Source organism: Eurosta solidaginis, chromosome 1, assembly GCF_040869045.1.
Source record: "Eurosta solidaginis isolate ZX-2024a chromosome 1, ASM4086904v1, whole genome shotgun sequence".
NCBI classification, from domain to species: domain Eukaryota; kingdom Metazoa; phylum Arthropoda; class Insecta; order Diptera; family Tephritidae; genus Eurosta; species Eurosta solidaginis.
In genome coordinates, this window is record NC_090319.1 from 214108394 (window position 1) to 214136376 (window position 27983).

At 40.3% G+C, this 27983-nt stretch overlaps 1 protein-coding gene and 2 pseudogenes across 11 annotated transcripts in view; 2 read left to right on the forward strand and 1 right to left on the reverse strand.

Moving 5' to 3' along the window:
* Positions 1 to 27983, reverse strand: part of nvd (neverland) — a 2324292-nt gene that overhangs the window by 7727 nt on the left and 2288582 nt on the right. The gene's annotated exons all lie outside the window — the stretch shown is intronic.
* On the forward strand, positions 5261 to 6275 carry LOC137238789 (transcription termination factor 3, mitochondrial-like; annotated as a pseudogene).
* LOC137238790 (uncharacterized) lies at positions 6280 to 26151 on the forward strand (annotated as a pseudogene).

Below are 27983 nucleotides of genomic sequence, written 5' to 3' on the forward strand. Positions count from 1 at the left end.
AACAAATATCAGTTTTTTCTTGCATTGACCATCCTCACTCTCCCATACTTGATGCAAGCAACCGGGTATCAATTCTAAACTGCTCCACTGTGCCCAATATGACTTCGCAATGGGACTCTCTGCTGACATCTCCTCTCTGCTTGGTTTTTCGTTTCGTTCGAGCCCTTGCATAACATGTGAAAGATCTGTATCTTCTAGCTGACACTTGTTTAGTTGTTCCTTGTCCCATTCATCCGTACACGTTATAGTCGTTAGCCGGACATCTATAGTGTCTTCTTTAGCCTCGGCCTTTGAGCAGTGCTTGCATTCCAAACTACATGGTCTTCGTGACATTGCATCGGCATTTCCATGGGTACTACCTTTTCGATGCTCAATGGAAAAGTCATAGCTTTTTAGTCGCTCGATCCACTGTGCCAATTGTCCTTCCGGATTACGGAACTGCAGAAGCCATTTCAACGCTGCGTGATCTGTCCTGATACGGAATCGCTGGCCGTAGAGGTATTTGTGAAAATATTTAATGCACTCTACTAATACCAACAGCTCTCTCCGTGTAACACAGTAGTTCCTCTCTGGTTTTCCAATCGAACGGCTGTAATATGAAACTACCTTCTCCTGTCCATCGACCAGTTGTGATAAAACGCCTCCTATAGCATATCCACTCGCATCTGTATCTAGAATACATGTTGCTCCTGGAATCGGATATGCTAACATTGGGGCAGTGCACAAACGCTCCTTCAATGTTTGGAAAGCCACTTCTTGCTCCTTCTTCCATTCAAAAGCTTTGTTTTTTCTTGTAAGCTCATGGAGGCTATGGGCTACGCTGGAAAAATTTGGTGCAAATCGGCGGTAATATGTGCACAGCCCAAGGAAACTTCTCAATTCATGCAGATTCTGTGGTCTTGGCCAATCCTTTACTGCCTCTATCTTTTCATTCGCTGTACGGATACCTTCTGTCGTTACCTTGTGACCCAAATAATTTACTTCCTTTTTAAACAGCGCACACTTTTTGGGACTTACCTTCAGACCAGCGCTAGCTATTCTCTGGAAAACTTCATCTAAGTTTTTAAGATGTTCATCAAAGTTCTTGCCCAATACGATGATGTCGTCCAGGTACACCAAGCATGTTTTCCAATGTAGTCCTTTCAATACCTGATCCATGAGTCTCTCGAAAGTAGCTGGTGCATTACATAGTCCAAAGGGCATTACTGTAAATTGCCAAAGACCATCTCCGACGCTGAAGGCTGTTTTCTCTTTGTCTTCCTCCTTCACATCCACTTGCCAGTAGCCGCTTTTCAAGTCCAGTGTGGAAAACCATTCCGTACCAGATAGCGAGTCCAGAGTGTCGTCAATTCTTGGCAATGGGTAGCTATCCTTTTTCGTAACGTCATTCAACTTCCGGTAGTCCACGCAAAACCTCATTTTTCCATCCTTCTTCTTTACAAGTACTACCGGTGAGCTCCAGGGACTAGCTGATGATTCGATGACGCCGCTGTCGGTCATTTCTTCTATAATTTGACTTACAACTTCCCGCTTCGCCAGTGGAACACTACGTGGAGCTTGACGTATCGGCCTCGCGTCTCTAGTGTCAATTTGATGTTCCACAACATTGATGCGACCTGGTTTGGAACCATCCTGGTCAAATATGTTTGCGTACTTTAGGAGTAGTTGCTTTGCCTTACTCTGATAATCTTCCTCTAGCCCCTCCGTCCATGCCGTGATGTCATTTGAAAGATCAGTATTACTAGATGAAACGTGTTCCTGGCGCTGTTCACAGTTAATAATTACTTCAGCCTCTTGGCATCTGCCCAAAATAGCTCCTTTGGTCAGGTTGAGTGGTGACTTGAACTCATTGAGTACTCTTACCGGAATACGTCCATCTTGTTCTTCCATCTTGGATGTTATGCGTGTCTCCTGCGATTCCAGTTGGGATGCCATATATGTCTTCTGTTCTTCCAATTGAGTTTCCATCTTGCATGTTATGCGTGTCTCATGCGATTCTAGTTGGGATGCCATATATGTCTTCTGTTCTTCGAGTTGTGTAGAAATTTGTGTTTCCTGTGCTTCAATCTTCGATGTTATGCGTGTCTCCTGCGATTCCAATTGTGATGACATATACGTTTTCTGTTCTTCCATCTTGGATGTTAAATGTGTCTCCTGCGATTCCAGCTGAGATGCCACTGTCGATGTTTGAGCAGTTATTCGGCTATGTTGGATGTTATAGAAAGCATTAGGAAGGAAATTGATGGAAATAATCTTGCTTTTCTAACTCTACTCGATCATTCCAAGGCGTTTGACTCAGTTGATCATGAGCTTCTATGTCGCAAGCTACAAAATCTTTTTAATTTCTCTTCTCGTGCCACTGCTTTGATTAGGTCCTACCTCGTGCAGAGATCTCAGGCTGTGTATGTCGGTGGCAATAGGTCTCATTTTGTACCTGTACTCAGGGGTGTTCCGCAAGGTTCAATCCTGGGCCCTTTGTTGTTTGTGTTGTATGTTAATGACTTACCCAATGCGTTAAGATATTGTAATGCTCATATTTATTCTGATGATATTCAAATTTATGTGTGCTGTCCTCTTGATCGTGTTGGCATATGTATTAATGATATTAACTCTGAATTGACGAATGTAAGTGCATGGGCATCTGCGAATGGTTTATCAATTATTCCTGCCAAATCTAAATGTATTGTCATTCGCAGAAAAGCCTTCGATACACGAAACTTAGACAAGGTGATACTAGACGGTGCAGTTATTTAATATGTTGACTCAGCGAAAAACCTTGGTTTGGTTTTTAATCAAACTCTGACATGGAATAATCATATCATTAGTAGAGTAGGTAAAGTGTATGGAATGCTTCGTACACTATGGCGAACATAGTATTTCACTCCTTTACACATTAGACTTCTTCTTGCAAAAGCGTACTTAATACCTACGCTACTGTATGGCTGTGAGATTTATGCTAATTGCGACTCTGTATGTAAAACTAAGCTTAATGTTGTTTATAACAACATTGCCAGATACGTATTTAGGCTAAAACGACTTGACCATGTGTCTGCGTATGCCGTAAAGTTGTTAAATATTTCTTTTGAAAATTTGTTAAAATTCAGAACAGTGTTGTTCATACATAAGGTTATTCATACGCAGGAACCAAACTATTTATACCAGAGGCTTCAGTTTCTTCAATCGTCAAGGTCGGCACTGCTTATTTACACTAGACACAAAACTCAATTTTTTATCAACGCGGTACGTCTTTGGAACTCACTTCCAGTTAGTTTAAGGATTATTACTAATACACTGCAATTTACAAATAAAGTTTTTAGTTTTTACAATGATTTTTAACCACTACAACTCTATTTTAATACCTTCTATATTATTGAATGTGAACTTTTACATATTATATTTCATTTTTCCTAGTTAGAATACTGTCAATACTGCTTTGCCTTGCCGGGCCCCCAAAAACCTTCCGGGCCCAGGGCAATTGCAATTTTTGTTTTTTTTTTTTTGTTTTTTTTTAACTTTAAATCAATGGCAAAGAAACTAAGCCTCCATAAACCAAATGTATTCCAAGAATGTTGTATTCAATTCCAAGTAATTTTAGGTAAACGAATCCAAGTATAATTGTATTCCAAGAATGTTGTATTCAAATCCAAGTAATTGTAATAATCACACACTTTCCACTTCAAGAATAGAATTTAATTGTAATCATATGAATTTAGGGGTGAGCACTTCATTTACGAGGGTGGGCAGATTGATTTACGAGGGTGCCGCGAGAAATGTTAAGGAAACAGACCACAGATTAAAGTACTGAAAAAAATAGAGGTCAATGGACCTAGGGGACCAGCCTAGTCCTCCTTCGCCCAGGTAAGGCTGCGGGCGGATGGCCAGTTGCGAACTGCGGACACTGCACCCGCTGTACTATGCGTGTTGTGGATGTTTTGTACGAAGAAAAGAGAAGACAAATGTTAGAAGAAATATACGTGGCTTAAATTCGGTGGCACTTATTTACGTTCAGATATGTGTGGATGTATATGCATGTGAACCTATTGTTGGCAGACCCCAAGCAGAAGACCGCCGGTTGGGCTAAAATCCCGCCTATTCTGGTAGTCCCCGTATCACTCACCATCAGTTCGGCATATATGTCAGCCCCGAGTGTAAGCCGAATAGATGATTGGTGATAGAACCGGGGGTCTGCCAGACGCATAAGTTGGAAGGGCACCGCAATTTGGGGATCTATGCTGTCGGTCTGTGTATGAATGCGCTTTGCTGTGCCGTATTTCCCTCTCAGTATGATAGTGCACCGTTTGGTTCCCTGCTGCTCTAGACGTAGATCTCGGACCAGCTCACTCTCGCCGATAGTGGTGGGCGCGCAAAGGTCGATAATTGCTCGTACTAAGTGGAGCTGACCGTGCGATTCTATACGCACAATGGCCGAGGGGGGTATTGGCACGAACGGTCGCATGGTTGGCAGTGGAGCCGCATTTGGATTTAGTCGGCCCGTTCGGAAACCGGCTGTTGTGGCCCTCCATATAGTTCGATTGCCGACTTGCTGGCGCACGTCCTTAATATATGGCGCTACCCTTTTTCGTTGTCAGGTCTGCGCGCATCCCTTGTTAAGGTCATTGCCTTGGCTAGTCACGCGGCCTCGATTAGGGACGCTGAGTTTTTGTTTGACCTGAAGCCAGTTGGTTATCTGTGGGCTCTCAATCTTATTTTCTCCTCGTTTCTCATGGCGCAATAACGGCCGAAACATCATCTGTGCTGGGCTGCTATTAATCGAGGATGATGCTGCTTTCGGTCCTTCCTCCTGTAATTCTTCCTCTTCCTCCACCTGCTGCGCCAATGATTTCGTTTGCTCTGTGGCATGAATCGACAGCGTGTCGTCCAAGTTCTCTTCCTCACCCTGGTGGTCTCCCTCCCATAACTCATCTAAGTCGAGCGTCATGTGTTGTTTTTCTTGGCACCTTTTGCACCTGTACTTGCTGGTGCAACTTCCTACGCCATGGAAGGGAGACAGACAGCTCGGACAGTATTTATGGAGCAGGACCGCTCGTAACTTCTCCTCGGGAGCCATAGCACGGAACTCCGTAATTGAGTGCTGTCTCTTACACAATTGACAGTCAACGTGGTACGTAGGTTTATGGGATTTCGAAACGTGGCTCATGATCTGTAAATAGAGTGAACCTGGGATCATGACCGCTACTCTATCATACACTACTTATTGTTGTTTTGCATGGGATGCCGAAACCCCAAGAAAATCGTAATAATGACTCAAGTGCGTAGTAGGAATAAATAGCTCTCAAAATTTGAGTGGGTCATGGCTTGCTGGAAAAGGCATTGTAAATAAAATTAGAGAGCGCTAACGCATTGATTTCCCCGCGTACGACGTATTTTGGAGAATTTTCAACATTTATTTGCGATCAACACTAGACGAGAAAAACCAACTGGTATTTGTTTTGTTAATAAAATTGAAGATGTTGATTTTTAGTAACTTTTGATTTTTGACAAAATAAGTGCCATCAATTGCACCAGAGGTGCGCAAACTGCCAAGACAAAGCTTAGATTGGACGAGGCAGAGAAAGTTGATAGAGAGCTGCCCAATCATCTAAGACAAACAACGCAAGTTGATAATATACTTTCTCCATTGGGGAATCTGCGAATAAATATCTAAAGGATGAACTGCGGCAAATGTAAAGGGATCATGATCCAAATACAAGCACATAGCAACATCTTCCTTTGGTTGCAACTCACATTTGCCAATTAGCACAAATGAAGAGTCGTCATTGGAAGCTGGTGGGGCAAAAAAAAAAAATTATGTACCCACATTCAATTTTGCGGCTTACTTCAACAAATCGACAACTCTGCAACAATTTGTAAAACTTGGTGTTAATTTACTTTGCATTGAGAGGCGTAAAGGCTTGGCCCAATTTGTATTATGCGTAGAATTTGAAAAGGATGTGAAACCTATCTTTACTTTTTGCAAGAGCAAGGTGGATCACCAGATGTATTCGGCGAATTCATTACAAAGATCCGTTCATTTTCAAGATTGACATCGATGAGTTGCAAACCCATGTAAACTTTTGAAACGAAAATTTTACAGCTGAACAGCGTCAATGCATATTTTCACGCAACACATATTGGCTCATGTTCTCCACTCGACGTCTCGATCGACGTTTGGGACATTTTCAAAAAGAATTTAAATTGAGTGGCGATGATATACGTTTCTAACAATAAAACAGCCACGTCTTATTACATACAATATGGAACATATACGCAAATCAAATTTTGCGTACGGAAAACAAATGGAAACCTAGTTTCAATACGAAAATACGCAAGCTAACGCACAATTCAGTGATTGTTGCTTTGCCGTCAGTACCTACTAGTGACCCCGTACCAAAACGACTTCAAAAATGGTATCGTCAATTGGCAAGCATAACACAGGTTCTTCAAGTAACACTTCCGGATAATGTTGGCCATATTGACCAAGTTGCAGAGGAAATAGTATCAATAACCCGCGTTAAGATGCAAGAACTTCGAAATGAGAATACACAACGCAGCATAATACTTATTGGTTTTGATGCTGGTGCTGCTCTGGCATTGCAAGCAGCCATGTCAGAGAATGTAGCCTGTGTAGTGTGTATGGGATTTGCTTATAACTCATTTAATGGAGTACGTGGTGCACACGATGATCGCATATTGGATATTAAAATACCGATTTTGTTTGTCATTGGGCAACATTCGGCCAAGTCAAGCACGGAGGGAATTGAATCACTGCGTGAAAAAATGCTATCTGAGACGTCGCTGGTAGTAGTGGGCAGTGCTGATGACGTTTTACGTGTACCTAAAAGCCAAAGAAGATTGGAAAATGTAACGCAGACAGTGGTAGGCACAATGGTTGTGGATGAAGTTTATGAATTTATCAAAAGAATCCTTTCTAATCCACCTGGGCCGCGTATTCCTACAACTATTACTATCATAGTACCCACTAAATAAGGACGAAGTGCAATTAGTACTGTTTCCGCTAGCAACACCATTGATAGTAGTATTAAGAGCAATTCTATTCAACGCAAAACGCAAGGGTGACGCTGTGAATTCTGACCAAGTACAAACACCGATGAAAAGCAAATGCATTCAACCAATGGGACGTCCTCGTATACGGCCACTAACTATAACCACAACCACATCAACTAAAGCGGCAAATATGAAACAGGCCGGAACTACTAGGAATGTTCAACAACAACAAAAAGCACACATTTTCACCCAACACTTTTATCACTAACGATGATCTCAATATGGCAACTCAACTAACCAAGATAGCTCGATGCTCAACTCGAGTGCAGAATCCTCACCGAGCCTAAAAAACATTGTTACAAATTATGAAATTGTTGCACCATCAACATCGGCACCAACAAAAACTGCTTTATTGAATCCAATGCAAAAACGGGGTTTGCCGGCTGGTGCCAAAATATAAAATAATTCCGTCAAATCAATTTGTGCGATTAAAGCCTCCCATCGAACACTGCATCTGTCACATGATATACTTTTACAATTTCCTGAAAGGCTTGCATCACGGGAATTCCGTTTGTGTCAGCGTCATACAATACAAATGTTAGTAATAATCGAATTCACGTGAGTTATCTTGGATTTATTTTAAACATAATGTCGCCAAGGATTATGTGCGTTTGTTAAATACATGGGGATTCTTTCTATGACTTTTGTTGTCGTGGTGACTGTTATTATAGTACGCTGTATTTACGTTGGTTGCTGCTAGTTTTTGTTCTTTGCTAAAACGATTGCTTACGCCTGATAATAAATATGCAAGTAAATGTTGAGCCATTGTTTGTATAAACTGAGACTGTACTTAAAAAAGATTAGACTTTGATTTAATGTACGAGCCGTTCCGCAGGTATACGACGCAGGCTTTAGAGACATATTTATGGAAATATAACTATGTGGCGCTGTAAAACTCTGTTTTCCAAATTTTTGCACAGCGGTAGGGAGTGCTAAGACTTATATTTATAGTTTGACACATTTAGTCTTAGTAAACTGTTTGTAAGAAAGCTCTTCTTAGCTTCATTAAAGAAGCAAAGATTTGAATTTATTATGGGTGAAGAATACAGTTTGTAACTCATTTGTACGAACACCAAGTTTTTGCACAGAATAATACATGAAATGGAAGTGAGTTTTCTAAGTGGAATGTATGTCCCTGAAGTGTTAAGCGGGAGTGTCTGTCTCGCCGCTGGGCGCTGGTAATAGCACCAACGACGGGGCGTATTGTTTGCCCTTTGGTGGTATCCAGCTCGACTACACGCACACGGTCCAGTTCGGGAGGAGCTAACATATGCCCACACGAGGAAAGGACCGTGCTAAGCGGTTCCATGTCAGAAGAGTCGTTGGACGCAGGATTGAGGGGCCTTGAATTAAAGCACGCCTCTATTCGGCACAATAAGGTCCCACAGGCCCCCCATGTGAGGAGCGCCAGGGGGTATGAAATGCAATGCCAGGTTTAGGTGGCTATTTCTTAAGATGGTACGATCTTTTGTTTCTTGCAGAAATGCTTTTAATTCCGATCTTAACGATCGCGAAACCCCTACGAAGTTAGTACCGTTATCAGAATATATGTTTTTCGAATAGTTTCGTCTCGCGGCAAACCTGGAGAGGCGGCTAGGAAGGATCCGGTGGAAAGATCAATCGTCGGTTCAAGGTGGATGGCCTTGGTAGAGAAGCAGACGAATAGGCAGGTATAGCCCTTTGAAGTCCGACATCCTCTACCGCTGTATGACTTGATGTCGAACGGTCCGCAGAAGTTCATCCCGGTATTGATAAACGCCCTCGAAAAGGTGGAGCGTTCCTTAAGAACAGGCATGCTTAACCAACGAACCGATATCATTTCGTTACGATAATTTGTTTAATTATTAATAATTAATTATTAATTTGTTTCATTTATTAACGTTGATTATCGTAACGAAATGATATCGGTTCGTTGGTTAAGCATGCCTGCTTAGGAGGTATTCCCAAGAGTTGCGTTTGCGAACACTTTTTGTAGATTGTGCAGATCTTGCAATTGTGGATGACAGACCTAATAATATTTTTGACTCGGGGAATCCAATACTGAGTGCGGATGAGGTGTAACATCAGCTGATTGTCCCCGTGCAGTGCGATAGAATGGATAAATTGAACCAATAAACGAGAGAACCTGCAGGAGTAAGGGAGAATAATAGGATGCCGTTCGTTGTAGGGGAGGTCACAGGAGGTGCCAAGTCGCCCCCTGTTCGGATGATGCCGTTTTCATCTATGAAAGGGTTGAGGGGTAGAATTTCGCTTTTGCCACTTATCGGTTTTCCTTCCTTTAAACTATGGTACTCTTCGCGGTAATATTGATTCTGAGAGATAATTATTAAACGCTGAGTTGTTTCATTGATTTCGATTGGAGGAAGTGATTTGGACTTCGGGTTTCCGGAGGATTTTGTGTTCGAGTGGATTTCTTTAAAAAATCGGAAACTAGAGGAAATTACTCGTAAAGCTCGAGGCAGATCGGAGAACCTGTCAAAAATGTTGAATTCGTACTATTTTTTCCTCGATGTTCGAATTATAATCGCCTTCTTGCTCTGGCCAGTTTTCGTGTTCTTCTTGCAGCCAGGAGAGGCCCTGCCACCACAGGGAGTTGTTTATTAAATCTGACGCTGGCAGTCTTCTGCTTGCTAAGTCTGCTGGGTTTGAAGCTGAGTCGACGTGCCGCCAAATCTTGATTCCTACCCTTTCAATGATTTTGGTTATTCTATGGGCGACGAAGGTAGACCACGAGCACGGTGGCTTCCGGATCTATGCAAGAACTATCGTTGAGTCTGTCCAGAGGAACACTTTTCGATTTAAAAGGTTTAGGTTTTCAATGACAGATTCTGTTATTTCGGCAAGCAGGACGGCAACGCAGCGTTGTAGTCGCGGCAATGAAATAGTTTTAACTGGGGCTACTCTAGTTTTCGCCATAAGCAGGTTGGTGTGGGTTCAGCCTTTTTATGACGAAATTTTATTCTAGGACTTAAGTAATATTTGGGTAGAGCTTTTTTGATTTATATGTTGTATAATAAATAATAAATAAAATATTTGTTATGATTGTCAAGATTCCCGAACTTAGGTACTTTGAACGAATTCATTAAAATACAAAAAATGTTTAAGTGACTTAAACTAATAATATTTTGCTTTCGTTTGTTTCATTAACCATTGTAATTCTCAGCTGGTTAGTAAAATATTCTAAAGACATAGTTGAGAAATAACACTTGTTTTTGTTTTATCGGCCTATTGATAAAGGATTCAAGGTTCGATTCGAGCTGCAGGCCAGAACAAGATTTGTTGAAGCTAAAAGGCTTGCAACGGTTGGGAATCGCTGGTGTTCTCTCAATTCAGCAGTTCCCTACAAAGCAACTCTGTCATTGGAAAATCAGCGGTGATCACTCGCATACTAGGAGAGAAGTAACTAATGATTGGCTGGAACGATGCGTCTTTTGATAACCATCATCGGAATCGCATCCAGCCTTCAACGTATCCTACAGGTAATCTATAAGTTTTTCTATTGTGATTAATTTCATATTGTACCTACAAATCCATATAATTACTTTGCTTGTATACCTATGTATTTATCCTTTTAAATACACTTTTATTTGGGAAACAGCATCAACACTAGCAACAATATCAGCACTGAAATCCAGCGAAGAATCAATCTTGCAAATAAATGCTACTTTGGACTAGGTAGGCAATTGAAAAGTAAAGTCCTCTCTCGGCAAACGAAAATCATACTCTACAAGTCACTTATTGTACCCGTCCTGCTATATGAGGCAGAAGCATGGACCATGACAACAGCAGATGAAGCGGATTTGGGAGTGTTCGAGAGAAAAGTTCTTTGAAAGATTTATGGACCTCTACGCGTTGGCGATGGCGAGTACCGAGAAAGATTAATGATGGGCTGAACGAGCTATACGCAGACATCCACATAGTCCAGCGAATTAAAACACAGCGGCTGCGCTGGCTAGACCATGTTATGCGAATGAAAGATGATGCTCCGGCCAAGAAAGTGTTAACCCGCCTATGGAAGCAGAGGTAGAGGGCGGCCCCCCCATCCGTTGGAAGGACCAGGTGGAAAACGATTTAAACTCCCTTGGTGTGACCAATTGGCGCCGGTTGGCGGAGCGAAGGAGGGACTGGCGCGCCTTGATGGACGGTCATAACCGTTTAGACGGTTAAACGCCAATTAAGTAAGTAAGTAATACAATTTTATAACTTTATTCTATTTCGTTGGATTTTATTTTTTTTTTGTACCAAATCTGTTGTGAGTTCGTGCCGGCATTTTCGTCGTTCGATCCCCCCCAGATCATTTGGTCCATCGAGCCGTCGAACTGCACGGGATTTTTTTGAAAAACAAACTAAAACACATATACAATTACAGCAAAGTGGAGCAGAAAAACGAAGACATCAACACAAAGAAGAAGAAGATAGAAGCTAAACAAATTAATTTCGAACATCAATCAAAAAATCATAAAACAGGTGCGTGTGAAATAATTAATTTGTTGAGCAATTAGATTTTTTCTTTTGTATAAAATATACTCATGTGCAAGTGAAAAATTAAAAACTATGTAAATATAAATTGTTTTATTAGTGCTAATAGCGATATTTTAATTAGTCGCATACACAAGTTCACAAGCGAGAGAAAAATACTGTAACGAATTTACTTGTAATTCCCCTTATTTGCAATCTTCTGCTGAGTTCCAATCACTAAACTGTTGAATAAATAACTCCAATATTTAGTAATGCAAAATGGCCTTTATTAAAGTACTTCTCAATAACACTTTGCAACGAATAGCTTGCTTAATAACCAAACTGATTGAAAGCTCAAATGAAACTTCCTCTTCGCCTCTACTGTACCGCCTTTTATACTTTTTGATTTCTCATTGCATACTTCCAGGCTTTTCTATTCAAGAACTTACTAGTTTGTTTCAGCTACAAAATTGCCAGCCACAACTACGTTTATAACTTCTCATTTGAGTAATACTTGCACAAATTATTGCCCTCTCTTGTGACAACTCAGATAAGATATATGCATGTGTTTGTGCATTGGTTCTCCGCTGCTCGTATACATACATATGTGTAGACGCAATTATTGATTCGTTTATGTAGATACATAATGATTGAAATATTGATGTGAATTCACGTCACTGCTTAGCATCGGCTTAGAGATAGCAGCAGCCCTTAGTTTTGCTAATATTCGTAACACTGCCCTCCTCGATCTAAACGCTGCTAACCTCCCCAAATGAACCACTTTCATTTTGGTTCGTGGTTTGGTAGTGGTTTGTATGCGGTACACTACATCGTTGATCCGTTTTACAACTTTGTATGGGCCTTCCCAGTTACACTGCAATTTCGGGGACAAGCCTTTTTTTCGTTGTGGGTTGTATAGCAGCACCAAATCTCCTTCCTGAAACCCTTCCGAATTAATTGCTTTATCGTACCTCGCTTTCATCTTGTCACTCATAATCTTTGCTCGTTGCCTTACCAGATCGTGTATCTCTCTCAGCTCTTCTTTCAAGACACCAGTGGATTTCTTGACATTCCTCTCCGCAACGGCATCTATCCCATACTTCAAATCAGCTGGCAGTCGAAGGTCATTGCCAAAAATTACCTTTGCGAGAGTTTGGTCCGTTGTGTCATGTACTGCCGATCGGTAGGCCATCAAGAATAATGATATGTGTGTATCCCAGTCCTTATGGTACTTGTCTACTACTTTCCTTAAATGCTCCTCCAATGTTCTATTGAAACGTTCCACCATACCATCGGACTGAGGATGCAATGCAGTTGTCCGTGTTTTTCGAATGCCCAACTTCTTGCACATTTCTTGGAACACAGCTGATTCAAAATTCCTGCCTTGGTCAGAATGTAACTCCATTGGTACACCATACCTTGCAACCCATTCGTTTTTAACCACTTCTGCTACTGTTTCTGCTTCTTGGTTTAGGATTGGGTATACCTCTGGCCATTTACTGAAATAATCCATAACCACCAGTACGTATTTGTTTCCGCGGTTGCTAGTAGGAAATGGACCTGCGACATCCATGGTGATCCTTTCAAATGGTGCACCTGAAATATACTGCTTCATCTGGCCATGACTTCGGGTTTTGGGCCCTTTCGCTCTGTTGCATACCTCGCAGTTGGTAATCCACTCGGTGACCGACTGACGGCAGCCAACCCAATAGGGTCTCTGCTTAATTTTCTCGAGTTTCTTCGTGATTCCAAGATGACCTCCACTTGGACTATTGTGCAGCTCGCTGAGCACGGCAGGAATCCTTTTTCTGGGAACAAATATCAGTTTTTTCTTGCATTGACCATCCTCACTCTCCCATACTTGATGCAAGCAACCGGGTATCAATTCTAAACTGCTCCACTGTGCCCAATATGACTTCGCAATGGGACTCTCTGCTGACATCTCCTCTCTGCTTGGTTTTTCGTTTCGTTCGAGCCCTTGCATAACATGTGAAAGATCTGTATCTTCTAGCTGACACTTGTTTAGTTGTTCCTTGTCCCATTCATCCGTACACGTTATAGTCGTTAGCCGGACATCTATAGTGTCTTCTTTAGCCTCGGCCTTTGAACAGTGCTTGCATTCCAAACTACATGGTCTTCGTGACATTGCATCGGCATTTCCATGGGTACTTCCTTTTCGATGCTCAATGGAAAAGTCATAGCTTTTTAGTCGCTCGATCCACTGTGCCAATTGTCCTTCCGGATTACGGAACTGCAGAAGCCATTTCAACGCTGCGTGATCTGTCCTGACACGGAATCGCTGGCCGTAGAGGTATTTGTGAAAATATTTAATGCACTCTACTAATACCAACAGCTCTCTCCGCGTAACACAGTAGTTCCTCTCTGGTTTTCCAATCGAACGGCTGTAATATGAAACTACCTTCTCCTGCCCATCGACCAGTTGTGATAAAACCCCTCCTATAGCATATCCACTCGCATCTGTATCTAGAATACATGTTGCTCCTGGAATCGGATATGCTAACATTGGGGCAGTGCACAAACGCTCCTTCAATGTTTGGAAAGCCACTTCTTGCTCCTTCTTCCATTCAAAAGCTTTGTTTTTTCTTGTAAGCTCATGGAGTCTATGGGCTACGCTGGAAAAATTTGGTGCAAATCGGCGGTAATATGTGCACAGCCCAAGGAAACTTCTCAATTCATGCAGATTCTGTGGTCTTGGCCAATCCTTTACTGCCTCTATCTTTTCATTCGCTGTACGGATACCTTCTGTCGTTACCTTGTGACCCAAATAATTTACTTCCTTTTTAAACAGCGCACACTTTTTGGGACTTACCTTCAGACCAGCGCTAGCTATTCTCTGGAAAACTTCATCTAAGTTTTTAAGATGTTCATCAAAGTTTTTGCCCAATACGATGATGTCGTCCAGGTACACCAAGCATGTTTTCCAATGTAGTCCTTTCAATACCTGATCCATGAGTCTCTCGAAAGTAGCTGGTGCATTACATAGTCCAAAGGGCATTACTGTAAATTGCCAAAGACCATCTCCGACGCTGAAGGCTGTTTTCTCTTTGTCTTCCTCCTTCACCTCCACTTGCCAGTAGCCGCTTTTCAAGTCCAGTGTGGAAAACCATTCCGTACCAGATAGCGAGTCCAGAGTGTCGTCAATTCTTGGCAATGGGTAGCTATCCTTTTTCGTAACGTCATTCAACTTCCGGTAGTCCACGCAAAACCTCATTTTTCCATCCTTCTTCTTTACAAGTACTACCGGTGAGCTCCAGGGACTAGCTGATGATTCGATGACGCCGCTGTCGCTCATTTCTTCTATAATTTGACTTACAACTTCCCGCTTCGCCAGTGGAACACCACGTGGAGCTTGACGTATCGGCCTCGCGTCTCCAGTGTCAATTTGATGTTTCACAACATTGGTGCGGCCTGGTTTGGAACCATCCTGGTCAAATATGTTTGCGTACTTTAGGAGTAGTTGCTTTGCCTTACTCTGATAATCTTCCTCTAGCCCCTCCGTCCATGCCGTGATGTCATTTGAAAGATCAGTATTACTAGATGAAACGTGTTCCTGGAGCTGTTCACAGTTAATAATTACTTCAGCCTCTTGGCATCTTCCCAAAATAGCTCCTTTGGTCAGTTTGAGTGGTGACTTGAACTCATAGAGTACTCTTACCAGAATACGTCCATCTTGTTCTTCCATCTTGGATGTTATGCGTGTCTCCTGCGATTCCAGTTGGGATGCCATATATGTCTTCTGTTCTTCCAGTTGAGTTTCCATCTTGCATGTTATGCGTGTCTCATGCGATTCTAGTTGGGATGCCATATATGTCTTCTGTTCTTCGAGTTGTGTAGAAATTTGTGTTTCCTGTGCTTCAATCTTCGATGTTATGCGTGTCTCCTGCGATTCCAATTGTGATGACATATACGTTTTCTGTTCTTCCATCTTGGATGTTAAATGTGTCTCCTGCGATTCCAGCTGAGATGCCACTGTCGATGTTTGAGCAGTTATTCGGCTATGTTGGATGTTATAGAAAGCATTAGGATGGAAATTGATGGAAATAATCTTGCTTTTCTAACTCTACTCGATCATTCCAAGGCGTTTGACTCAGATCGCTATTTAAAATGAACGATATCGAAAATTTCGAAAAACCGAAAAAATGCTATAATTCATTGTCAAATACGGATAAAGCGATGAAGCTTGATAGGTGGGTTTACCTTATGACGCAGAATAGAAAAGTAGTAAGTTTTTGGACAATGGGCGTGGCACCACCCACTTTTAAAAGAAGGTAATTTAAAAGTTTTGCAAGCTGTAATTTGGCAGTCGTTGAAGATATCATGATGAAATTTGGCAGGAACGTTACTACTATTACTATATATGTGCTAAATAAAAATTAGCAAAATTGGATGAAGAACACGCCCACTTTTTAAAAATTTTTTTTTTTAATTCAAATTTTACCAAAAAATTTTATATCTTTACTGTATATAAGTAAATTAAGTCAAAATTCAACTCCAGTAATGATATGATGCAACAAAATACAAAAATAAAAGAAAATTTCAAAATGGGCGTGGCTCCGCCCATTTTCATTTAGTTTGTCTAGAATACTTTTAATTTCATAAGTCGAACAAAAATTTACCAATCCTTCTCATTTGGTAGGGCATAGATTCTATGACGGTAACTGTTCTCTGTGAAAATGGGCGAAATCAGTGGAAGCCACGCCCAGTTTTTATACACAGTCCACCGTCTGTCCTTCCGCTCGGCCGTTAACACAATAACTTGAGCAAACACCGATATATCTTTACTAAACTTAGCCCTCGTACTAATCTGACCACTTTATATTGGTATAAAAAATGGCCGAAATCCGACCATAACCACGCCCACTTTATCGATATCGAAAATTACGAAAAATGAAAAAAATGCCATAATTCTATACCAAATACGAAAAAAGGGATGAAACATAGTAACTGGATTGGTTTATTGGCGCAAAATATAACTTTGGAAAAAACTTTGTAAAATGGGTGTGACACCTACCATATTAAGTAGAAGAAAATGAAAAAGTTCTACAAGGCGAAATCAACAGCCCTTGGAATCTTGGCAGGAATACTGTTAGTGGTATTGCATATATAAATAAATTAGCAGTACCTGACAGATGATTTTCTGGATCACCTGGTCCACATTTTGGTCGATATCGCGAGAACGCCTTCACATATACATCTAAGGGCCACTACCTTTCAAAACCCTCATTAATACCTTTAATTTGATATCCATGTCGTACAAACACATTCTAGAGTCACCCCTGGCCCATCCTAATGGCGATATCTCGAAACGGCGTCCACCTATAGACCTAATGACCACTCCCTCTTAAAATGCTCAGTAACACCTTTCGTTTGATACCCATATCGTACTAACATTCTAGAGTCACCCCTGGCCCACCCTAATGGCGATATCTCGAAAAGGCGTCCACCTATAGACCTAATGTCCACTCCCTCTTAAAATGCTCAGTAACACCTTTCGTTTGATACCCATATCGTACAAACATTCTAGAGTCACCCCTGGCCCACCCTAATGGCGATATCTCGAAAAGGCGTCCACCTATAGACCTAATGCCCACTCCCTCTTAAAATCCTCAGTAACACCTTTCGTTTGATACCCATATCGTACAAACATTCTAGAGTCACACTTGGTCCACCTTTATGGCGATATCTCGAAAAGGCGTCCACCTATAGAACTAAGGATTACTCCCCTTTAAAACACTCACTACCTCCTTTCATTTGATACCCATATCGTACAAACACATTCTAGAGTCACCCTAATTACGATATCTCGAAAAGGCGTCCACCTATAGACCTAATGCCCACTCCCTCTTAAAATGCTCAGTAACACCTTTTGTTTGATACCCATATCGTACAAACATTCTAGAGTCACCCTTGGTCCACCTTTATGGCGATATCTCGAAAAGGCTCCACCTATATAACTAAGGATTACTCCCTTTTAAAATACTCATTACCACCTTTCATTTGATACCCATATCGTACAAACACATTCTAGAGTCACCCCTGGCCCAGCCTAAACCCGATATCTCGAAAAGGCGTCCACCTATAGACCTAATGCCCACTCCCTCTTAAAATGCTCAGTAACACCTTTCGTTTGATACCCATATCGTACAAACACAGAGTCACCCTGGCCCACCCTAATGGCGATATCTTGAAAAGGCGTCCACCTATAGACCTAATGCCCACTCCCTCTTAAAATGCTCAGTAACACCTTTTTTTTGATACCCATATCGTACAAACATTCTAGAGTCACCCTTGGTCCACCTTTATGGCGATATCTCGAAAAGGCTCCACCTATAGAACTAAGGATTACTCCCTTTTAAAATACTCATTACCACCTTTCATTTGATACCCATATCGTACAAACACATTCTAGAGTCACCCCTGGCCCAGCCTAATGACGATATCTCGAAAAGGCGTCCACCTATAGACCTAATGCCCACTCCCTCTTAAAATGCTCAGTAACATCTTTCGTTTGATACCCATATCGTACAAACATTCTAGAGTCACCCCTGGCCCACCCTAATGGCGATATCTCGAAAAGGCGTCCACCTATAGACCTAATGCCCACTCCCTCTTAAAATGCTCAGTAACACCTCTCGTTTGTTTCCCATATCGTACAAACACATTCTAGAGTCACCCCTGGCCCACCCTAATGACGATATCTCGAAAAGGCGTCCACCTATAGACCTCATGCCCACTCCCTCTTAAAATGCTCAGTAACACCTTTCGTTTGATACCCATATCGTACAAACATTCTAGAGTCACCCTTGGTCTACCTTTATGGCGATATCTCGAAAAGGCGTCCACCTATAGAACTAAGGATTACTCCCTTTTAAAATATTTATTACCATCTTTCATTTGATACCCATATCATACAAACACATTCTAGAGTCACCCCTGGCCCACCCTAATGGCGACATTTCGAAAAGGCGTCCACCTATAGACCTAATGCCCACTCCCTCTTAAAATACTCAGTAACACTTTTCGTTTGATACCCATATCGTACAAACATTCTAGAGTCACCCCTGGCCCACCCTAATGGCGATGTCTCGAAAAGGCGTCCACCTATAGACCTAATGCCCACTCCCTCTTAAAATACTCAGTAACACCTTTCATTTGATTCCCATATCGTACAAACACATTCTAGAGACACCCCTGGTCCACCTTTATGGCGATATCTCGAAACGGCGTCCACCTATGGAACTAAGGATCACTCCTTTTCAAAATACTCATTAACAGCTTTCATTTGATACCAACAACTTCTAGAGTCACCCCTGGTCCACCTTAATGGCGATATCTCGAAAAGGCGTCCACCGATAGACCTAAGGCCCACTCCCTCTTAAAATGCTCAGTAACACCTTTCATTTGATACCCATATCGTACAAACAAATTCTAGAGTCAGCCCTGGTCCACCTTTATGGCGATATCCCTAAATGGCGTCCATCCATAGAACTATGGCCTACTCTCTCTTAAAATACTCTTTAATACCTTCCATTTGATACACATGTCATACAACCACATTCCAGGGTTACCCTAGGTTCATTTTCCTACATGGTGATTTTCCTTATTTTGTTTCCATAGCTCTCAACTAAGTATGCAATGTTCGGTTACACCCGAACTTAGCCTTCCTTACTTGTTTTTAATTGATTTTAACATTTAGTGTGGGGTGTACATCTATTAATACTTTGATTTAAGACTGAAATATTGAATTCAAGTTGTGAGAAAGGAAAAAATAAATAATAAATAATAAACAATAAATACAAAAACTTGGAGTAAGTAAAGTTTACAATGTAGTCCTCAGCAAGGTGTAAGTTCAAATTGATTATAGCCAAGCAGATACATTTTTAATTGTTTTGGAAATAAGTTAACATTACGTATGGTATGTACAGTAGCGGGAAGAGGGATGAAAACTTTGCGCGACGTGTACGTATAAAAACTTCTAAAGTGAGACGTCCTGGAATGAAGAATTTGTACCGACGGAAGCAGATTACTTCTTAGGTTGAAGACTTCAGAGGGAAAGCTTTCGAGGTACCCAGATCTAATAAATACAGTTTTTAGGGCTTTAAATAAATAAAAATGGCAACACGGAAGTATATCCAGTCTCCGAAAGAATAACATAGAATGAGACATTTGGTTAGCACTGCATATTCGTCTCATAATTCCCTTTTGAATTATTACAACTGGTGACAATTTATTAGCCGAGGCCCCGCCTCAGCAGGTGATACCATATTGCAATTTCGATTGAAATTCACCATAGTATACAGCCTTTAGTGTGGACATAGGGCAAAACTTTTTGAGGCGATAGAGGTGACGAGTAGTATATAAAAAGTATTGTTTTAATTTTTGAATGTGCTCAGTCCAATTCATCCGGTTGTCAATTATAATACCTACGTATTTGAAGCTATCGACTGTATCAACTTTAATACTGTTTTCACACAGAAACTTAATGATCTCATTTCACCTTCTAATGAAATCGTAAATTTTTTGCTTTCACACAGAAGTAACTGCTAGATTAGTATGAAGGGTGAGACAGACAATCATGGCGGAACGATACAAGGCGGGAGCATTGTGACATACCTACAAACAAACAAAATTCCATGTACTTGTAAATTCGATGGACAAATGTCAAAATCGTACTGCGCCGGTAGTTGATGTATCAAATCAAATAAAAAAGGTTATAATCAGCTGTTCAATGCGGCCACCTTGTATCGTTCCGCCATGCAGACAATGACATTTGCTTTGAAAACTAAGAAGCGGAAACGGAAGCGACACGCTGCCAACAGAGTTGTATTGTGCTTTTGACTTCATTAGGCATTCGATTAGCTACTAATGAAATAATAATAGATTCGAATTTTGTAGGGAAGATTGAGCTCAATAAGCGTCTTAATGTAGAAAATTGCCTTTATTATTCAATAAGCCGTCTGTGTGAAAATAGTATAAAGCAGTTAACGCTGCATTTAGCATTGCAAGCGTAGGGTGTTTTTGCGGAATTCAAGGAGCAATCCGTATGATGCATATTAAAACGGATGCAGTCAGATGAATGAAAGAAAAGCTCACAAGCACTGAATTTTCTGCCAACATGGCTAAAATACATAAGCTTAGTTTTATCACTTACAAGGAGTTTGTGGGTAGCAAACCAGGTTATCAACAACTCTAAATCAAAGCTTATGTTACATATTAATTCGAACTAAGTCGTTTTACTATATGCAATTGCGAGATCATCTGCAAAAGCAGTCGTGTTGCTTTAAATGGAAGGGAAAAATTGAATTAATATATACCAGGAATAACACCGGGCCAAGAACAGAGCCTTGTGGTACTCCACAGTTAATGGACTGTAAGCTACTGTAGTTACTTCCCACTTTAACTTTTTGTACTCTATTGGAGAGATAGGATTCAAACCATTTATGCATAAAACCTCCGAAACCTGCATGATGCATTTTATTCAAAAGAATATCTCTGTCAACCATATCGAAAGCTTTTGTTATGTCGACAAAGAGACCAGCACATTTTTCATTTCTATATAGAGCTTTGTAAACATTTGAAAAAAATTCGAGTAGAGCGTCCTCAGTTGAAAGTCCAAATTGCATAGGGCTGAACAATTTTGATTTATCAAAAAAAATTGACAATTCTGCTTTCATCGCGTTTCCAAAGACCTTCTCATTCCTCTTTTTACAGATCGGAACTACAGTGGCGCATTTTAGATCACTAGGAAAAACACCCTGAGTAACACTTGAATTGAATAAAAGTTTCAGTATGTCAACTGTGTTAAGAGATATCTTTTTTAACATACTATGGGAAAGCCATCATCACCGCCAGAACACGAGTTGTTTAATGATTTAATGATCTTAACAATTTGGAAGCTAGATATGGCCTCAAAATAAAAACTATTTTGACTTTCGTTGCACGAGGGTATATTGTCTTCAAACTGACAGTCGCACAAGGTTAGATTTAGGTTCCCAATCGAGGTAAAGTGCCGATTAAATGTATTAGCTACTTCTACTGGGTCTGAGATTGAGTGACACGCAAAACAACTAACTCATTGCTCCCTATAGAGTTGCTATTCTTTTCTTGTATTGCCAAGTGCTGAGTTAAACTTATTTCTAAAGAGATTGTCTCGCGTCGAATGTATGGCGTTATTGGTGTGGTTGCAAATTTTTTTGTAGCGAATACGAAGCTTCCTATTATTAGGATGCTTAGCGCATTTTTTGCTTAATTTATTTTTTAGACTGATTTTCTTTAGCATATCTCTGGTAATCCAACGTTTAAGCCTAATGTTTTGTCTTCGCTGCCAAAGTATATACTTACAGTTATTAATATGGACTTGTAATGTGTTCAGGAAAATACCATAAGCTGCTGAAACGTCACTTTCTGCGTATATATTTGACCAATTTTCGAAGCGCAGCTTACGGTTCAGGATGGAAAAATTAATTTTTGTAATAGTCTTACCACCATGATTGAACTGTATACCAGTAATGGTGTGATCAGTTATTTTCAGGTCCATATTAAACCTAGTACAACTTCTATTAACAAACGAGTTACGGCAGAAAATATGATCAATGCAAGTACCTGAACTTGGTCGTGTCGGTTCATTTATGCAAGATAACATACCATTTTCAGCCATTAAAGTTAAATAGTCGTCAGTTGTACTGCAATGATGCATAATGTCTAAATTGAAGTCACCAAGAATAAACAAATTGACAGTTTTTTCATTGGCAAGTAAACGCAAATATTCTTCAAGAAAGATATATGTGCATACTGACTGAAGTCTATATACTCCCAAGAAAACAAATGTTTCGCCTTTAAACTTTAACGAAAGCTTTAACGTATCTGCACGTTTTAGGCTTTTACTTACTTACGTGCAGTCGTAGGTATCACGTACAAAGGCTCCAACACCTCGTGCACTGTAATTATCATTCGCATTGGCATAAAAATTTTACTGTGGAATTTTATAATCGCTTACTTCATACGAAAAAACCCATATTATATATCTGGTTTTAAATCTAACGCATCAATATTGCTAGCAAATATATCAACATTATGTCTAAGACTACGTATGTTTTGATGGATAGTAAAAAAAATTGTTTGAACCTGCTGAGTTATGCCAAATATTATTGCTAGCGATGATTGGATTACTTACTTACTTACTTAATTGGCGCTTAACCGTCTAAACGGTTATGGCCGTCCAACAAAGCGCGCCAGTCGCTCCTTCGCTCCGCCAACCGGCGCCAATTGGTCACACCAAGGGAGTTTAAATCGTTTTCCACCTGGTCCTTCCAACGGAGTGGGGGCCGCCCTCTACCTCTGCTTCCATAGGCGGCTTCTGATAGAAACACTTTCTTGGCCGGAGCATCATCTTTCATTCGCATAACATGGCCTAGCCAGCGCAGCCGCTGCGTTTTAATTCGCTGGACTATGTCGGTGTCTGCATATAGCTCGTACAGCTCATCATTAAATCTTCTTCGGTACTCGCCATCGCCAACGGGTAGAGATCCATAAATCTTTCGAAGAACTTTTCTCTCGAACACTCCCAAAGCCGCTTCATCTGCTGTTGTCATGGTCCATGCTTCTGCCCTATATAGCAGGACGGGTACGATAAGTGACTTGTATAGTATGATTTTCGTTCGCCGAGAGAGGGCTTTACTTTTCAATTGCCTACCTAGTTCAAAGTAGCATTTATTGGCAAGATTGATTCTTCGCTGGATTTCAGTGCTGATGTTGTTGCTAGTGTTGATGCTGGTTCCCAAATAAACGAAGTCTTTTACTATTTCGAAATTATGGCTGCCAACAGTAGCGTGGTTGCCAAGGCGCGTATGCGCTGACTCTTTGCTGGATGACAGCAGGTACTTCGTTTTGTCCTCATTCACCATCAAACCCATCTTTACCGCTTCTTTTTCCAGTTTAGAGTAAGCAGAACTAACAGCGCGGGTGTTTAGGTCGATGATATCAATGTCATCAGCATATGCCGTAATTGCACGCTTTTATAGTATATTGTTTCAGTGCGTTTAAGTTCTGCAGCAAGTATAATTTTCTCCAGCATCAAATTAAATAAATCGCACGATAGGGGGTCACCCTCTCTGAAACCTCGTTTAGTTTCGAACGGCTCGGAGATGTCCTTCCCAATTCTGACTGAGCTGATGGTGCTGCTCAACGTCATTTTGCACAGCCGTATAAGTTTTGCGGGGAAACCAAATTCAGACATAGCGGCATAAAGGCAGCTCCTTTTCGTGCTGTCGAAGGCGGCTTTAAAGTCGACGAAGAGGTGATGCGTATCGATTCTATTTTCACGGGTTTTTTCCAAGATTTGGCGCATTGTGAAAATCTGGTCGATGGTAGATTTACCAGGTCTGAAGCCGCACTGATAAGGTCCAATCAGCCGGTTAACGGTGGGCTTCAATCTTTCGCACTATACACTTGAAAGGACCTTATATGCGATATTAAGAAGGCTGATTCCACGATAGTTGGTGCATTTTGCAGTATCCCCCTTCTTGTGGACTGGGCAAAGAACACTTAGATTCCAACCGTCGGACATGCACTCGTCCGCCCATATTTTGCTAAGAAGCTGCTGCATGCGCCTTACCAACTCCTCGCCGCCGTACTTGAATAGCTCCGCAGGCAATCTATCAGCGCCCACGGCCTTGTTGTTTTTCAATCTGGTTATTGCTATTCTAACTTCGTCATAATCGGGCGAGGGGACATATATTCCATCATCATCGATTGCGGGATCGGGTTCTTCATCTCTGCGCGGTGAATTGCTGCCTCCATTTAGGAGAGCAGAGAAGTAATACCTCCATAATCTAAGCACTCTTTGGACATCAGTTACAAGGTCGCCATTTTCGTTCCTACGGGAGTTTGCCCCGATCTTAAAACGATGATTGAATTATCATTAGGCAATAATCAATCAATGATCATTAGGCGCATTATATTCTAAGCGAGCACGAAAAGAACACTCGCTTATTCATCGAATTACATTCAAAGCAATAACACTAACTCGCTTATTTTATCCAGTCCTCGCGAAGTCGGCTAATCAATAAGCGAGTTGAGAGGTAGTGTTGAAAATAGAAAAATGCTCTATTGTGAATGAAGTCTAAAATACACCAAGGACATTTTTTGACATATAGAACTATCGCAGCCAACTTCACTCAAAAAGCGCAAAACAAAACAAAACAAAAGACACCAGAAATTGTGCAAACATTTAATTGTACATTAAAATACAGCACAAGCCAAGCTTTTCTTTGGTGGAGATACATTTTTTTGAACAGCTACCTATTTGGAAGATATTTGAATTTCATCATGCAGGTGTTAAATTATATCCCGTCTATGTTTTAGTTGTTGCAGCTGAATGTGTAATGTGGAGTACGTAGGTGAGTATAAATTAAATTATTGAATTTTAATTGTGTGCTGTTTATATAATAAATCTTTTGTTTTTACTTTTTACAGGTTACTTATTGTCTACACGCCGCTTTGTTACCTTCACCCATCGTGGCTCGTTATGCATGAACGTAACATATTCGCTGTTTTTGTTTTATATGTGGTTTGGTTGCGTACCAGCGTTAATTATGATTGGTGGCCTTGGAGTTAAGTTACGGTGATTTTCGATATATTTTTTGCTTTAACACTGATACCAGGTGGGGAATAAAATACTAAAACATCGCCTGAGCCATTTCCAAATGAATATACTCCTTTTAAAATTAAATTTTCAAAATCTCATTCTTTTTAGCTGCCACATGTGGCACGCATTTTAATTGGCGCATTTCAATGATTTGCATCAAAGTACGCAAAGGAATTGTTAGTGCAATCTATCGCAAATCGTTGGAAGCACGCGGCCTCAAGAATCCACGTCCTGAAATACTGAATCTTATGTCCACAGATTTCCATTCATTCTGGAATGAATTCTGGAATGTACAGCCTGTGACTACACTTTACTGACTCTACACACAAGTGGGCGCAACATTTTTAGCTGGTCTTACATTTGGCATTATTCTTATACCCATAAATCGTTGGATTGGACGTTCAGCGTATTTTGAACATGAAAATGGTTATAATGATGAAAATCAGCAGCCAATTTTTCGTTTTGAGAGTATCAACTTGAATGTGAAAAAGGTATGGAATATAAGTTTAGATTAAAGTTTCTGCATATATATTCGGTTGCATTTGGGCTAAAACTCATTTGTGGTACCACAGAACATTTTAGACTCTCTGAATCTGACTTTTTCAATAAAGATTTTTCAATTAACATTTTTTAGGGCGATTATGTATGTCTTGAAGGTCCTGTTGGCGGCGGCAAAAGTATTTTGATCGAAGCTATAGTGGAAAGTGTGAATTGTACATCGGGTACAGTATGCGTGCACGAGCTGTCTTCAGGTATTCAATACTAACTTCGATTTGGTTTCCGCAGTTTATTTCATCTTTCTCGATTCAGGTTTCGGTTATCTGCCACAAGCGCTTTGGCTACAGCGCGGCACAATACGCGACAACATCAGTTGGGGGAATGTTTTCGATGAACAACAATACAGAGCCGTCTTATATGCATGTGCGTTGACTGAAGGCTTGGAATTGGTGGTGGTGACTTAATTGGAATCGGCGAGAACGGACGTACATTGTCGGGCGGGCAGAGAGCACGTGTAGCTATCATGATAAAAAAAGTATGTCGATTAGAATACGTCGGTCGCTATTGTCGTGTAAACATAGTTTCCGAAAATTTTAAAAAACGCCTTATTTCATAAATTGTTTGAACTACTACTACTTATAAATTCTATTCAAAAACGCCATATCTCAGAATTTGTTTCATATGAAAATGTATTTCATTCGCGCTCAGATAAGGTTTTTCGACACAAATTCTGAGCATTTTTAAAACAAATTCTCAGATATAGTTTTATTGAATAAAATTTACAAGTAGTAGTAGTTCAAACAATTAATGAAATAAGACGTTTTTTTTAATTTTCTGATACCATGTTTACACGAAAATAGCGACCGACGTATTAGAACACGTTTTGATTTAGAACCAATACAGAAAACATTTCGGGATGGTTTGAAAATTTGTGTATTAATGAGTTTTTTCGAAATCAGGTGGTCATGTAAACATTTTCATTACTTCCACTACTTCAACAGTGTGCGACAGTCCAATTTAGATTACTTTAACTTACATATCTGTATATTTTACTTGCGAACAAAACTTATGTTTAATTATTAGAGTAATATCGATTAAGTTTTTTGGACTTTATGGAATTTGTTGGACTGAATACCTTTTTCTTAAGCTTAGTGGTGACTTGTAGAGCCTTTTCTACAAGTTTCTGTTTCTTATTAAAAATGAAACGCGAGACAATTTACCTTTGCTTGTTTAATAAAGTATACTTCGTTCGATTAAAGTTACAATTCGATTGAACTTAAAAACTAAGACACCGTTCAAAATAGGTAAGCTGTAAAATATTAATCATAGGAATTTTCTGTGGAAAAGTCCTGTTGTTTCAAATTGACAAAACACAAATTAGACATCGGATGATTTCATGAGATGGCTAATTATAATCAGCCCAATTCTAAACGAAAATTCCGTGCGAGTTTTCTCCCTTCTCCCATTCCTCGTATTCTAAATAAAAATTCCCTGTGAGTTTTTTCACTTCTCCCTTTCCTCCTATTCTGAACAATGTTCGAAAAAGCGGAAACCGGTTATGGGAGAAAAGTAGGTATTCAGCCCAATTCTAAACGAAAATTCCGTGCGAGTTTTCTCCCTTCTCCCATTCCTCGTATTCTAAATAAAAATTCCTTGTGAGTTTTTTCACTTCTCCCTTTCCTCCTATTCTGAACTATATTCGAAAAAGCGGAAACCTGTTATGGGAGAAAAGTAGGTATTATGAATGTGAGGGAGAAGGAGATTTCTCTGCCATTACATAGGAGTTTTTTCACTTGTTAAATTAAAGGGAATGCATCAAAATAGTTAAAGGAAATTGGTTATTTTAAGAAAGAACACTTATTTGTACAAATTTGTGCTAAAATATGTATTTACATTCTACCACAATATTTCCACTGTTAATACAACAACAACAACAACAACCACTATATTCATTATTTTAAGTCGAAAAGTATATCATAAGCAACGGAAGAGCTCTTTGTATATTTGATGCAGCCATCCAGAAATTGCGCAAGGATTTTTTAATAAGGCTTAAATAGATTTTGGCATATGATGAAGGACGAATTCAACTCAACTTGGCCGCCAGAAAATTGCTTTGCTGAATGAAAGCAGGCAACTCCGGCAGATTCGTGTTATGCGGCCGTCTTCTTCTTATGTTCCGCTGTTGATGTTGCTGTGGCACCAATTCATTACTCATTTCAGTGAATACCACATGAAATGCAATAAATACTGTGCAATGTTTATATTTTATTTCTTAATTTCCAACAAATTTGCAACA